The sequence below is a fragment of the Camelus bactrianus genome, chromosome 21 (assembly GCF_048773025.1).
Source record: "Camelus bactrianus isolate YW-2024 breed Bactrian camel chromosome 21, ASM4877302v1, whole genome shotgun sequence".
NCBI lineage: Eukaryota > Metazoa > Chordata > Mammalia > Artiodactyla > Camelidae > Camelus > Camelus bactrianus.
Genome location: NC_133559.1, coordinates 7,428,731 through 7,444,860, shown reverse-complemented (window position 1 = coordinate 7,444,860; position 16,130 = coordinate 7,428,731). Strand labels below are relative to the sequence as shown.

General features: G+C 41.3%; 1 long non-coding RNA gene across 3 annotated transcripts; it reads left to right on the top strand.

Moving 5' to 3' along the window:
* Positions 1 to 3,938: 3,938 nt before the first annotated feature.
* On the top strand, positions 3,939 to 9,902 carry LOC123616585 (uncharacterized). Of its 3 annotated transcripts, XR_006724585.2 has the most exons (4): positions 3,939 to 4,036; positions 4,723 to 4,935; positions 5,024 to 5,114; positions 5,813 to 9,902. It is a non-coding gene; the product is annotated as an uncharacterized LOC123616585 (long non-coding RNA). The 3 variants fall into 3 exon arrangements; XR_012501315.1 differs by having other exon boundaries at positions 4,723 to 5,114; XR_012501316.1 differs by having other exon boundaries at positions 4,723 to 5,118.
* The last annotated feature ends 6,228 nt before the right edge of the window (positions 9,903 to 16,130 follow it).

The following is a 16,130-nucleotide window of genomic DNA, read 5'->3' as shown; positions in this document are numbered from 1 at the left end:
AAAGATCATTCCAATCTTACTCAAATTCTTCCAGAGGCATACAAATAGAGGGAATACTCTTTGTATCATTCTGTGAGCCTTGAAACCCAAACAGATGAAGACAGAATGAGAAAGGAAAATCACAAGCCCATGTTGTTCATGAATACAAATGCAAAAATCCTACGCAGAATATAAGCTGAGTACAACATCATATAAAACTGATAATATTTTACAGTCAAGTTGTGTGTCCTAAGACTGCAGGGTTAATTTAACATTAGAAAATCTATAAATATCATTCATCATATTAACATATGAAAGGGAGAGAAAAAATTATATGATCATCTCAATAGATGTAGAAAAACTTTGATTAATATCCATTCAAGATACACTTTTTTAATATTTTATTTATTTTGTTTTTTGGGGGGAGGTAATCAGGTTGTTTATTTGTTTATTTTAATGGAGGTACTGGGGATTGAACCCCCGACCTCGTGCATGTTAAGCAGGCACTCTAATCACTGAGCTATACCCTCCCCACAAGATACATTTTTTTTGTTCAGTAAACTAGAAATAAAAGGAACCTTCCTTAATCTGACAAAGGGGATTTACAAAAAGCCTACAAAATGTTATTCTAAATTTATTTACCAAAAAAAATTCTACAAAAATAGTTCTAAATTTCTTTTTCAAAAATCAGAATCAAGTCAAGAATGCCCAAGTAAGAATGTCAAGAAAAGATGACTGTATCTATTAACATTGTATTGGAAGTCCTAACCAGTGTAATATTTTAATAAAAATAAAAGGCAATAGAGCTGGATAGGAGAAAAAACAGGCATTAATTTCAGATAATAATTGTTTACATAGAAAAATTCAAAAGAATCAAGACACAAATTATTGGAAGAATCAATAGAAAAAAATATTAGAAAGAATAATAGACAAATTATTAGAATCAAAGACAAATTATTGTATCCAGCAAAGTGACTGGATACAATATCAATATACAAAAGTCCAATTTATTTCTATACTAGCAACAATTACAAAGCATAATCTTAAAGGATTATCATTTATAATAGCAACAAAAACTACAAAGTATCTAGGAATAAATGCAACAAAAGATGTGCAAGATCTGGACACAGAAAATAAAAAACCTTTACTGAAAGACATTAACAAAGACCTAATGAAAAGAGATCTACCCCTTGTTCATGAATCAGAAGACTCAAAATCATAAAGATGTCAATTCTCTCCAAATTGATCTATATATTCAACACAATGCCAATTAAAGTCCCAACAGGTTGTGTGTGTGTGCCTGTGCATATGCAAATTCTAAAATATGCATGGAAACACAAAGGACCAAGAATAGCCAAGACAGAAGATAAAGAAGAAAAATACGCAAAATTTGCCCCACTAAATAATCAAGGCTCCTTATAAAGCTATGGTAATTAAATAGTGTGGTTTTGACACCAAGATAAATTGTTCAGTGGAACAGAATAGACAGCTTAGAAACAGACGTATATGCGTAAGTGGGATGCTGACACTGCCAAAGTTGGCATAACAGATCAATCGAGAAAGGTGGGGCTGTTTAACAAACAAAGCTGGAAAAGTCAGTCATATGTAAAAAGTAAAATTGAATTCCCTATGTTGCATCATAAACCAAAGTAAATTCAGAGAGAATAAGGATTTAAAAGCCAAAAGCAAAACTACATATTTTTAGAGTGAAGAGTAAGTTAATATATATTAGGGTAGGGAAAAAACAGTATAAATATTTATAGTTCAAGGTTAAGTACATCTATTTATCAAAATAGAAAGTGGAAAGGCACACTAGAAACAAGAGAAGAAATTTGCAACACATATAACTGACAAAGAATTAATATCACAGTATATAAAGAATTTGACAAACAATCCACTTTAAACATGGGCAAAAGACACGAACTGACTATTGTAAAAATGAGCCAGTGATGCCCTCTGTACATAGCTCCCCCTAGGTTGTTTATTTCTTCGTGGTAGGCTGGAACCAATTAGCTCAAAAGTCTGCCTGCACCAAACTCAAAATTTTACATATCTAGTTGTTAAAGCATAACCCAAATAAGCAGATTTTTAGCCATTTAGAGCTGCCTGCCTGCCATGCATACTTCACCAAAGTGCAACCAACATCTGCTACTCATAGATAAGATAAACCCTGTGGTTGAAGACGGCAGGCTGCTGCAGTCCTTTGGAGCTTTCTGACCCAGAGGCTTTGTTAGGCTGCCAAGCACATCACATAAACATGTAAGTCCCCTATCCTCTGGGAATTTCCTTGCTCTTCTTTCTGGATGCTTCCCCTCCTTTCCCTCAAATAGTCTCTGGACTGTCAGGTTTCGTGAGGGACTTCCCTTGTCTGCAAATCTGTCAAAGCTTGTCCAAATAAAGCTTGAGTGTGCTAGTGCCACCTCATGGTCATATCTTTTTCCTTGATCTGCCTTGAAACCCCTGAATCCCCTACACTGACGTTTCACAAAACTATAGATAAAATATGTAAGAGGTGCTTAACCTCAGTGATATGCCAATAAGGCCAGGATGAAACATTTAACTCCCATTTCACTGGCAAAAATCAAGAAATCTTAAGTATTAGAGAAGATGCGGATGCTAGTAGGATTGTAAACTGTTAGTAACTACTTTGAATAAAACTTTGGCACTATCACATAGAGTTGAACACTGACATACTCAAGACCCATCAATTCCACTCCTGTGTAAATACCCAAGAGAAACTTTTGTATAGAGGCACCAAAAGACAATGCTCATAGAAGCATAGTTGGAAAAAGCAAAAAACAAAACAAAACAAAAACAAAAACAAAAAACCCTGGAAATTGCATAAATATTCAGCAGCCAGAGAACAGATAAATGATGGTATACTCACAAAATGAATTTTTCTATAGCAGTGAAAATGAATGAAATGCAACTTCACTCAACTAGAAGAATGAATCTTAGTGCTATGGCCAATATTTGTGTCCTTCCCCAAATTCATATATTGAAATCCTAATACCCAATGGAGGGTATTAGGAGGTAGGACCTTTGGGAGCTGCTTAAGTCAGGAGGGTGGAGCTTTCATGAACGGGATTCGTGCTCTTTTTAAAGGAGACCCGACAGAGCTCCCTAATGTCTTCTGGTGTAGAAGAACCCTGCCAATAGGAAAAGGGCCCTGCCTGGAACATGCTGGCACCCTAACTTCCAGGCTCTAGAACTGTAAGAAACAAATTTCTGTTTATCAATCTGTGGTATTTTGTTATAGAAGCCTGAATGGACTAACTAACTTAGAAACATGTTTGTTAAAATAAAGTCCAGAACATTACATGAAAGTTCAAAAACACAGAAAAACTAATAAAAAATACATTGCTTAATAATACATATAAATGTGAAAAAAAAATTAAAGTAACATAAGAGTTGTGTAAACAGCAGTCAGGATGGAGGTTACTTCTGAGGGGAAGGCAGTGGTAGAGGATCAGGACCACTTATAAGCAGATGAAAATTACTGGTGATGTTTTAGTTCTCGCTTGGGGTGGCAAAGTGGCCAAGTTAAAGGTGGTGATCATTATGTCATTTAAAAACTAATTTAATTTGAATGGGCCATCCAAGGACTACTGATTATAGGGCGTTATTAACTAATTCTGTGTACTTGAGATCTATTTTTTAAAAGTATGGTACCCACATACCATCTCAGGCCTTCCAGCCCAACTACGTTATGAATGACTGAGGAGTTTAATCAACGCCATGAGCAAAAACGCAGCATCCCAAACCCAAGTACCCTCCCCACCACACCTACCAAGACGCCATTAACAGATCAATTAAAAACTCTAGGAAGACAGCAACAGAAATCCTGGCTTAACTAAGACGCAAACAAAAGAGGGAGGAATCACGTGGTGCTCCCTCCCACGCCCGGCGCGCCAATGATGTCACCAATCCGCGACCGGGCCATTGATTCCCGACTGAAGGTAGAGAGGGCTACGTGGTGGGGGAGGGAGGGGGGAGGGTCCCGGCGGCAGTGGCAGCCTCTGGTGTCGGGCTGTATCCCGGAGAATTACGACACCCGGTAAGAGGCTCTTCTCTTCCTCGCCGTAACCTTCTTGGGCCTGAGCGCCCGGCTCGCGCCGCCGCTCCAGCGTCCGGCGCTGCTAGAAGGGGGAGCGCGGGGGCGCCCGGGTGGGCTCTGAGGGTGGCCGCGGCGCCAGGTGGGGAGGCGGGGGTCTCGGGGAGCGGCGAGGCTCGCCAGCCTTGCGGAGAGGCGGGCGCCGGGGGCCCAGGGCTTGAGTGCGTTGTGTTTGTGCTGGCGGGTGTGCGCGGGTGTGGGCGGCAGAGGCTGCGCACGGATGCTCTGGCGCTCGTGCCAGCCGGAGCCGAACAGCTGGGTACCAAAGGCCCTGGTTTCCCTCTCGCCAGCTCCCTCGCTTGGGAGAGTAGAGAGCGAGGCGCCTGGGGCTCTTCCAGGTCTGTGCCTTCCTGCGCCCTCTCCCCTGACCGCATAGGCCTGATCCCTGGAATAACGTCCACCGCCCTTGGCCTGCCTTACACAGGGAAGGCGTAGGCGTCTGCCGTGGCGAGCCCACTGCGGGGTCACGGCCACTGCGCTCCGCCTCGGTCTGGCCCTGGTGCAGGAGGCCTGGTTGCGTCACCTCCCCTTTCTTCATCTGCTTGGCTTGATTCTTGGGCCCCGCTAGAGGGTAAGCCTGCTTCAGGTGTGCCGTGTTGGTGCCACAGTTTGGGAAACTTGTCTTTCAGAAAGGGATACGTACCTATCATTGGATTTTTCAACGCAGTGTGGGGAGTCCCATCCTGCGGTTAGCGGAGGGAACAGTGTCTAAGCTGCTAAAGGAGGAGACTTGCTCACAGAGGCCTGCACAGTGGCCGTTGTCAGAGGGAGGCCGGATGGCTAGAACAGGTCACTGGGAGCAGAGAACGCAGGAGCAACAAATAGTCGAGCAAATGTGAAAGGTGATGCCAATTTCTTTCTTTACCAAAGAAGGCCCGTTCCCATCGTTTCAGAGATCCTGAAATATCTTTTTCATTATTTCACTAACAGTCGGGTGTGTTTGCTGTATGGGAGGCAAGAAATAGAGTGGAAAGGGGGCATGAACTTTGGAGTCAGGTCTGCGTTTGCCAGCTGTGTGACAGTGAGTGAGTTATTTAACCTTTCTACTCCTACTTGGTCTTATCTATAAAATGAGGATAATTTTATCTACGTTGCAGGGTTGTTGTCAGAATTTGAAGTGTCTAGCTATTATTAGTAAGGGCCCAGCACCCATGCACTTGAACTTGCTCCCTTGCTGAAGGTTTCCCATTAGTACAGCTGCTGGAAAAGCAGGGGAACTTTTTTTACTATTCTGGATGTTTGCTATTCTTCCAGATAACGATAAAGCAGACTTGGGGTGGGGGAGGGGAGACTCAAAACCCATCATCTCTACCATAGACCGTAAAATTTTAGAACTGGAAAGAGGTTAAGGCCTCACTTTATTCTCTTTATTGAGCACTTGCTATATGCATGACACTGTACTAAGCTCTTTACATACACTGATTTATTTAATCCCTCAAGCAACCCAGTGCAGTATTATCCCCATTTTACAGATGCAGGTGAGTCTTGGCCAAGTTCCTGACACTAGTTAATGGTGGAGCTGGAACTTGAACCCAGGCCCTCAGGCTATGTGGAGTTTGAGTCTTGTTATTTCTCAGTGACTGGAGTCCTAGCTGTGTGAACCTGATGTAGCGGGGGATGGGAGCCATCAGCCGAGTTAGAGGGCCAGTATTTGCTGTAAGAGTAACATCTCAAATTGTCCAATGATAAATTATTATTTTTATTTTACATTTTACCCAGCATTGTCCAGATGTGAACCAAGATTTGGCCTTTTCACCCAGAGAAAAAGGAAAGGCTCATGGGCACAGTGCTGGGATCGTGGGCACACAGTAGGTATTTGTTAAATGCCTGTGGAAAGAAGAAAAAATCTTGAGGTATTGTTACTTCTGCCAGAAGGAAGCCCTTTTCTTAACACACACAGTTTCCCTTGAGCCAGCTATTTTTATACTGTAACACAGTATAATGTGAGCATCTTTCTGATTCATGGATTTAAAGATTTGAAGCTGTGTTTCAGACCAAGAGTGGTATTATTATCTGTGACCAACTGATTTGAGTTTTCAAATATGTGAACAGTAGGAGCTGAGCTTTTGGGCTTGTGTAGTGATCTCTTGTGATACAGCAGTTTATTTTGCTATAACATCTGTTAGACTTGGACCATAATGGATACAGCTGCTTGAGTTAAATTTTCTAGAGAACACTGGATGATTGTTTGGTGTCAGGGATAAAGAGTTCAAAATGTTAAGTTTGTCACAAAATTAAACATTTGGGAAAGATCTGTGACTGATGTGCATTAATGTGGGAATAGTAAATGGATTTTAAAGAGATGATGTGCTTGGTGTTTTCGATGAGCTATTCTGTGTTGGTTCTCAGTTTGAGGATGACTTACGGCTGTATCGTAAATTATTAGGAACTCACCAGGTTTATATAACACATCCATATAGACCGTGACAAATATATTCTCAGTTCCTACACCCAAGGAGCTCTCATTGCAGCTTCTGTACCTTCCCAGATGCCTTGAAGCTACCTATTTCATCATGTTTATCAATCTAAATGGAGGAGACCCTCTAACATAATTCATCCTCTCCTTCCCTCTGTACCCCACCACCACCACCACACACAAAGTGAAGTTCTTTCCCCAAAAAGGGGTATAGTGATCTAGTTGCAAGTGGCAGAAACCTAATGTAAACTAACATAAGCAAAAAAGGGTTATCCCTGCCTTTGATCATTTAACTGGGAGGTTCAAAGGTGAGCTTCAGACATGGCTGGATCATGAGGCTGAAATAATGTCATGAGGATTCTCTTGGCCCTGTCTTCCTCTGCTTTTTATTTATTACCCTCATTCTTTCCTGCTGTTTTCTCCACCCATACTGAAAAAGGTGACTACTGGCAGCCCCAAGCCTAACCTTACAGCTCTCTTCTAGCATTGTAAACTAATCACTCTGGACAAGGTGACAGGGATGCCACAATTAGACAGGTGTGTGTCACAGGCCCACTTGAGGGATGAAGGAGCAAAACGCCCCTCCATAACTACATGGGATGGGGAAGTGCAGAGGTATGAGGCAGGCAAAAACAGCAGATGACTACCACAAGTGTGTATGTGTGTGTATGCATAGACATGCGCTTACATGTGTGCTCATGTCCCACTTCTCTGAGGCCCTTTCAGAGCCTTCCAACTGGAATGGATCCACCTGGTTTTGTTTGCCCATCACACAGTGTTATTTTGTTGTGGCATCAATTGTGTGCTCTTTATCCCTTCCATGCCTTTGCATCTGCTGTTTGGGTTGTGCACACACACACACATGTACACACAAACACACACTGCTTTGTCTGGCTGACTTTCTTCTGGATTCAAGTTATGCTGCTCTTCCCGGAGGTCTTCCTTGACCTTCATCAATGAGCAGGTCACATAAACCCCTGAGCACTACCTTATTGTGGATTTGATTCCTGTTTGATAATTGTCTGTTTGCTGGTCGGTTCTGCATTAGACTGAGAGCCCCTTGAGGAAGGAGGTGCTCTTTGCTTTGTATTCCTTACCACCTTCTTAGCCAGCATTTTCTTAGTACTTAACAACCAATTGATGTTGTTTATTTATTTATCTGTTGCCTGTCTCCTCACTAAAACATCAGCTTCATGAGAATAATGAGGAAAGGAATTTTTGCTTTATTTACTGCTGTATCTCAAGGGCCTAGGACAGTGCCTGGCACATAGTATGTACTTAATAAATGTTTATTAAACGAATGAATGAAAATCTGCCCACAGAGAGAAAATGCTGCCACCGTGTTGATGAGGATTCAGTCTGCACGATAGATAGAGTTCTCACTATAAATGTCTGTAAACACAAGTACTGCGGGTCCTTTCTAGAAAAGCAGAGTCTCTCCCATGTGCCTCTGAACGTGCAGAGGCAATGCGGGAGGCCCCAGGGAGCAGCCACCTGGGATTTCCACCCTGTGAGATGTTTCACCCCCAGCTCCAGCCCTGAGCCCTTCTGAACTATAATAGGTTGTATATTAAGACTTTTTCCATAGTTTGGGTCTTTTTTTAATTTGAGTATTTATCTCTAAAACATTTCCTTGAGCACTTACAATGTGCCAGGCACTGTTCCAAGTCCTTTAACAACTCATTCTTTGACTGGAGTTTTGGGATCAAGGTTTGTAAACTTTAAAACTGTGTTTTCTTTTTAAATACCAAAACAGTCAAAAAAGGCTAAAAAAAAATCCAAATTAGAAAATGATGAAAGATACGAGACCCCTCTCCATCCAGCTCCTCTCATCCTCCGGAGGGAGAACTACTAACAATGGCTTGCGGAGTGTCTCCTCCCTTACCTTCCTCAGGATCTTACAGTCATAGCTGTTAAGTAAAATATATTCTATCTTGCTATTGCTTGGTTTTCACCCAGATGCAGCCAGGTTGTACCTGCTGATCTGCACCTTGCCTTTTCCATAGCCGTCTTCAAGCTGCACCCACCACCACTCCCCAGGGACAGCCGCCCCCCTTGGGGTGAGAGGCAGAGCTGTTGGGGGACTAGCGGCCCAAAGTGCACTCTGTCCCTCAGGACTGGGGCTGCTCGGGTGTCGGTCTCCGGCCCTCTCCCACGGAGGGCCCAAGCCCACTTCCATCTTCCTGGTGACTGTTGTGCCTTATGTTCAGGGAACTCTACCCACGCCACATCCACCCCGCCAACAAAAAAGTAGAGGGAATACTATTCCTTTCATTTCTTCTTTTAACACAAATATGTAGTTCTTACACAGTTAGAGCCTTAAGGTTAGAGGGCTGTTGTTTAACCCCACACTCACCCCTAAACATCTGGGCCCCACTTCCACCCAAGTGCGGTACCTTCTTGTAGAGCTTAGTCCTCATCTGCTTCCTAAAAAAGGAATCCGAGTTGGCACTGCAGGGCCTGAACATGCACAGTGCCTCTGTCTCACCCTGCCTTCCCCAGGACTGGGTACTTTAACTGAAAGAGAAAAAAATCTTAGCTAAATTGAAAAATGATGTCTCATTTTAATTTGCATTTTTTGTTATGATTAAGTTTGAACTCTTTTTGCATATGCTTATTAACCATTTTTATTTCTGTTTAAAAAATTCTGTTAATTCATAATTTTGTCTATTCACTTATTAAATGATTTTTTAATAAATTATACAAATTCTCTAAAAGACATGAGAATGTGCTCGTTGTAAAAAAATAAACAACAACCTCTATTTGCTGTGAATATTCAGTTTATTGTTTGTCATCTAATTTTGGCTTTATCATTAAACATACAAACTTATTTTTCATTCTTCTGTAGAAATATTTTGTCCTTTTTGATTTCTTCCTTTGCTTGTAAGCTTAAAAGTGTTTTTTCTTCATTCTGTGTTCTAAAGTTTTGCTTTTTGACATATGACTTTAAAAAGCTAATCTTCAGTTATTGCAGATTTTAACAAGATATTTGATGAAAATATTGTGTAGTGTTTTAAATAAAATCAGTTTTAATTAGATAAAGTTCTATATTTTGTTTTAAAGATATTCACATTAGTGCCTATGTATCACTCGTTTTTTCTTGTTTTGATTTAGCAGAATGTCAAAGCCTGCTCCAGAAAACTGAGATTCAAGTTTGTGTATGATTCTCATAATTTTAACGTTCTTTAGCATTTCTGTGAATTGCTGCATGAAATAGTGTTTATCTGTGGCTGTTGATCTCATTTAAAGAAGCACCCCTGTTCTGCTCACAGCCTCTCAGTGTGTAGTCAAGATGATGAATGTCTCCTCTTCCAGTTCTGTTGTCTCACCATTTCCATAAATCTCTTTTTGATATATAATTATATACAATAAACACATATTTTACGTGTGCCATTCAGTTGATTCTGACAAATATGTATAGCCATGTAATCACCATCCAAATCAAGAAAATAAAGCATTTCCATCATCCTGGAAAGTTCCCTCATGAACCTTGCTAGCCACCACTATCCCCAAAGGCTATCACTGTTCTGATGTCTCTCACCAAAGATCAGTTTTACCTGTTCTAAAATTTCACATAAGTAGAATTATACGAGACATACTTTGGGTGCAGCTGCCTTCAGTGAGGTTCAGCCTTGCTGCATATCTCAGTGCCTCCTGTACACATACACATCTGCTGTTCCTTCATTCAGCAGTTGGTGGACATTTGGGCGGTTTCCAGTTTATGGCTATCAAGAATAAAGCTCTATGAGCATTCTTTTTTTTTTTTTTTTGATGTGGTTTAAAAAACACACAAAATTTACCATCTTAGCCATTTTAAGTGTACAGTTCAGTAGTATTCCATATATTCACATGGTGAAACAAGTTTTTCGTTTTGTAAATCTGAAACTCTGCACCCATTAACTCCCCTTTTCCTTTTCTCCCTACCCCTGTTCTATAAACATTCTTGTATAAGTCTTTTTGTGGCCATTTCTTTTCATTATCCTTGGGTAAGTACCCAGGAGTGTAGTGGCTGGGTCATAGGGTGATTGCACATTTAGCCTCAGAAGTTTCCCAAAATAGTTGTACCATTTTACATTCCCACCAACAGTGCATGGGAGTTCTAGTTGCTCCATATCCTCACCATTAGATATTATGAGGGTTTTTTTTTTTTTCATTTTAGCCATGCTAATGGAAGTGGTATCATTGTGGTTTTATCATGTCTTAATCATTTATTTACATAGCTTTATTTATTTATTTATTTACATAGTTTTCATTACTAGACTGAGCTTCTTAAGGGCAAGGTTCATGCAACATGTAGTTATCTTTTTGTTCTTACTAACTTTTCCCCCTTATTTGGGGGGTGATAGATGCTTTATTATAGAAAACTTGAAAATTGAAGAAACAATTAAAGTGAATAAAATCACTGGTAACCCTACCTCTCAGACATGATCATTAACATTTTGGCGTCTTTTGTGCAATACTGTGTCGGTTTGCCCACAGAGAGGGCAATTCCAGGGCAGGCTGAATCAGCAACTCAGCATTGTCCCGGCCCTCTACTCTGCCATCTTCAGGGCATCGCTTATTCACGGCAAGGAACCTTTGTTACAAAAAGCCCCTGACAGACTTCCTTTGTGTTTTGTTGGCCAGAGTTGTATCACACGTATCCCTGGAAAGAGGAGTGGACTCGCTAAGTCCGCGTTAGACTAATCCCGATCCTCCCTCGGTGTCTTGGGCGTAGTGGGGAGCCTGGCCTTCTCAGAGGAGTGAGGACAGACTCGGGGTTCTCTGAGAAAGGAAGGCAGAGATCCGGGGCGGGGGGGGCACTCAGCATTCTCGGCCACTGAGGCATATTGTTTTTCAAAGCTGAAATTGTTCTCTGTTTAGATTTTTTGTCTTTCCAGTTATTATGAACTAAACATCTTCCATAGCATTAACTCTTCCTAAATGTCACCTTTATGTATTGTATAATTTATGACTGTACCAGAATCTAATCTGCCATGTCTCCAGTTTTGGACATTAAAGCTGTTTTCAGTCTTTATTTTTTAACTATTGTAAATAATTCTATAGCGAGTATAAACTTGTGTGCTGGATTTCAAATTATCTTCCTCAAGGTAGATTTTCATGATTGTATTATTATATGTACTAGTAATTATGTAGCAATAGGATTACAATGTTAATAATGGTTGTTGGCTATTAACAGATTATGAACATACTGAAGACTTCAGACACACATTGTCCAATTGCTTTGTAAAAAAGTGGAACCCATCTTAGTCTTTCCACCATATGGTAGAGTGCCTATTTCTCCTCCCTTCCTTATTTTTTACTTTTCTCCCTCCTCTTTCTTTCATTCAGTCATTAATGTATGTTCATTTGACAAATATTTGGTGAATACCTTCTATAGCCAAAGCACAGTACTGGGTCATGGGGGTACAAGACTAGTGCTGCTCAGGCCGGACAGGCAAAGATTATGCAACTGTGTAACTACAGCTACTGATAAGGATTATGAAGGAAGCCGCCTAGGGTTATAGATACTGTAAACTTTACCTGCCTTCTGGCATAGGGCAGGACTGGAGGAGAAGGCAGTCTACACTTGGCTTTTGCGTTCTGTGGCTATTGGGCAGACAGGATGAAAGGTGCCTTTTGTGAAGTATGGAAGGATAGGCTTGGCCAGGGAGTGGGCGGTGCACTGCAGACCTTTTTAGGGACTTGGGCCTTTATCCTAAGAGTAATGAGTGGCCACTAAAGGGTTAAAGAAGGGAGATGGCAGTGACCTAATCATATTTGAGAACATTTTAGAAGGAGGCCAGAGTAGGGTCCTAGAGTCCAAGATTAGATTGTGAAGGTAGCCCTGAAGTCCCCTCAGCTAGCACTGAGGGGTAGTTTTCGTTGCTAATTTATGAATGAAAACCTAAATCATACTACAAGTATGATTGCCTATTTCCCCAAGCGTTTGATGGGCACTCCTTTTTTTTTTTTTTTACTGCTTTTATTGTGATATGACTCCTGTACAGTAAACCACACATATTTCAGATATACAATTTGATGAATTTTGATAGATGTATACACCCATGGAACCACCACCACGATCAGGGTAGCTAACATTTCCATCACTCCCTAAGGGGTGCAAATTTCTAATTGGGAATTCAAAATTTGCCCTTCCTTTTTAGTGAATTGACTTTTTATCAACTGCAGTTTGGGTGAGGGCAGCATAGTGTAATAGCCAAGAGCACCCACTCCAGAGCCAAAGGACCTGAGTCTGAATCCTGGCTCTGCCGGTTACTGGCTGTGTTACCTTGAACAACCTCTATGACTTTGGTCTGCCTCAGTTTCCCCTTCTGTGCCATGGGAACAGTAATAGTGCACTCTCTCATAAGGTGGTTGTGAAAATTAAAAGGTAAACTTCAGTGCTGGCCCATTTGAGCACCGCATATGTACATGCTAGCTTATCTAGGTTTGTGGGCTTTATACATCCATATATACATACTAACTCTGTCCTGTGCGTGATGGGTTGTAACTGTTGATTCCCTGTCCATTTTCATCTTTTTATTAATGCCTCTTTTAAAGAACCTTTTACTTTGAACACTTTCAAACGTTACATTGCTATTCTGAAGTACGGGAATTTATCTGCAGTGAACTGATGTCAGTCTTCTCCTTTGTGACCTCTTCCATTGCTGTGAAGCAAGTCAAGGTATACACACAGACTTTGTTTCTTAGTGTTTTTATTTAAAATACTTTACAAATAATCTTTTAATCCATTTGTAATTCATTTTGGCTTATGAATATAAGGCAAAGCTCCTGATAGATTTTTTTTTCCCCACATACCCAATCAGTTGGCTGAGCTCCATCTATAGACCAGCCCTTCTTCCCCTCACTGCTGCTTGTGACTCTTATGCGTTGGATCTGTACACACATAGGATCCCCTGGGGGAAACGTGCTTCTGCTCTGTTAGTCTGTAGCTCCATTCTTGTGTTACATCAGTGCTGCCTTGATGTAATCAGTATCGCTGTCCTCTTTTTAAAAAACATTTTGGCCATTCTTGCCTGTTTGTTCTTGCACTTGAACTTTAGGTTAATCATTTTGTCAGGTATCCACTCCTTACTGCCCCTGACCTCATTAGAATTTGCAGTAAACTGCTATTTAATTTGGCACTAAGTAGCACTCATAGACTACTCAGCCATCACACGTGTTCCTCAGCAGAGCTTTGTACTGTTCACATGTAGGCTCTTCACACTTCTTAGGATTATTCCCAGATGTTTCCTTTTAAAAAATGTTTTATTTGATATTAAGAATATAGTATTTTTCATATAAAGAAGTATTGTGTTTTGTGTATTTCTCTTATATCCAGCCACATTCCTTAACTGATGTTGGTTCTATGAGTTTTCAGTTAATTTTCTTGGATCAGCTATGCATATGATAGTATCATCTGCAAATAATCTGTTTTTCTTTCCTTTTTTAGTAGTTTATCTCTTATTTCTATTTTGTGTTATAGAATATGCTAGGGTTTTCAAAATAATGTTAAATACCTCTTTGGTTCTAAGACCATTGAGCATAAGAACATGCTATCAGTTTAATAATAGCTTTTAGGGGCTACTAGATGAAATGTACATGTATATAATGTACATGCATGTAGTTCACATTCCAATATCAGAAATATTTGAAGTACATCTCAGAATTAAGGAAATATAACAGTGGTAATGGTGGCCCTCTTTATTTCTTATTTTGGTGGGAATGCCTAACAACTCCGTTTTAAATATGATATTGGCTATTGGTTTATGGTAGGTAGTCTTTGTTATATTACAGAAATACCCTTTTCTACAACTAAAACAAAAAGCTCTAATTCTGCTGATAGTAATGAGAAGGCTCTACTGTTTAGTTTAACTAAAAAGTGAAAATTCTGGCTGTGTACATGTCACCTACGACAGCTGGTCTGTTTCAGTCTTTTCCCTTGATAGCCCCAAGTGCAGGAATCCCTGGCTGCACAGCAAGGTCTGTCCTGGTCCTGCACTCGGAGCTCCCTGGTTTGCACTGCCTGCCAAGGATGGCGTATTAGTTTCCAAAGCTGCAGTAACAAATTACCACAGATTTAGTGGCTTAAAACCATAGAAATGTACTCCCTCACAGCTCTGGAGGCCAGAAATCTGAAGTCGGTATTATGGGACCAAAATCGAGGTGTCTCAGGGCTGTGCTTCCTCCATAGGCTCTGGGGGAGGATTGTTCTTGCCTCTTCCATCTTCTGGTGGCTGCCTGCATTGCTTGACTTGTGGCAGCATCGCTCCGGTCTTCAAGGCCAATGTCTTCAAATCTCTCTGCTGAGTCTTCACACACCTCTTCTGTGTGCATAGTTGGAAATTTTTGTGAATTTGTCAATCCTGACGGAAATGCTTTTAGAGACGTGTTAGGAAGAACAAAAGCATATTCATTCCCTTTGGGAAGAAGACTGTAGTCACCTGGAAATGGCTCTAGGTCAACGCAAGAAAATCAGTCTGCTGAAATTCAGTTCTACAAAAGCCCCTCAATCTCGTGCCCTCCCACTGCCCCCCAGTCTCCTCCTCAGTCTGCAGCTCTTCAGCAACAGGGAGATGGGCAGAGTATATTTCCTCTAACACTATTATGAAGACAGAATAAAAGCTGGTCAGTTAAGACTAGAGAGCTTAAAGAAAAAAGTAAGGTCAGCATATTGGTTGTTTAGTAAATGGGTTATTCAGAGACTTGGCCATTTGGGAAGTTGGCTGTCTGCAACTGGCCGATGGCGAAATCGACCCACTTCCCCAGGAAACACCGCAGAGCTGCCCCGAGCCTGCCTAGAACAGGCCTGCACCTGCAAGCCAGAGATGGGGAGACTGCCCTTGCAGTCTGGGAAACTGGGACTGCGCCCAGCCACTCATAGGCCAGGTCCCAGGGTAGAGAAGGGAACGAAGGCAAGAGTGAGCGGGGGGTCCTCTCTTTGGACTCTGACTCAGTGGAACCCCGATGTGGGCCAGTAGCTGAATCTCCCTGTGCTGACCAGAGCCAAACTAGAAGTCAGTCAGGTGCTATGTGCCAGACAGACAGAAGAGGTGATTCCACGGTGCCAGAACTTCGTACATAAAACCACAGGTTGTGCAGAGTCATCTTGTGGGGTGGTTTTGAGACTAAATGTCCCTTAACTTACATGTAAAACATTCCACACAGGCCTGTTCGCCACTATTATTAGTATTGTTTTGACATTATTACTGGTATTGTATTTTTAATATATGAGAGTAGTTACCACAATGCCTAGAGATAGTTGATAAATACCCGTTTTCTTCTTTCATTTACTGGATAACTTTGTGTAGAGGCACTTACCCGCTCCTGGAGGCATCGCCTGCTCTTTTATAACTTCACAAGCCAGTCCAGTCACCAGTGAAATCTGCAGCAGCACAGAGACCCCTGTGGAGCACTGCTCAGCCGGGCGGGCAGCTCCGCGGTTCTGCCCACAGGAAGCCCTTACAGGTTATCAAAGTGAGGCGGGTTATTGTGGGAAGACCCAGGGAATTGTGAAAATTAGGTTCATGTGGCAGTAGCTATTTAGTGGAATGAAAAAAAAAAAAACCCCAATGATAAAGAATTAAAGGGAAACAACAACAACAAAAATAAATATATGCCTAGCAACTATGAATTGCT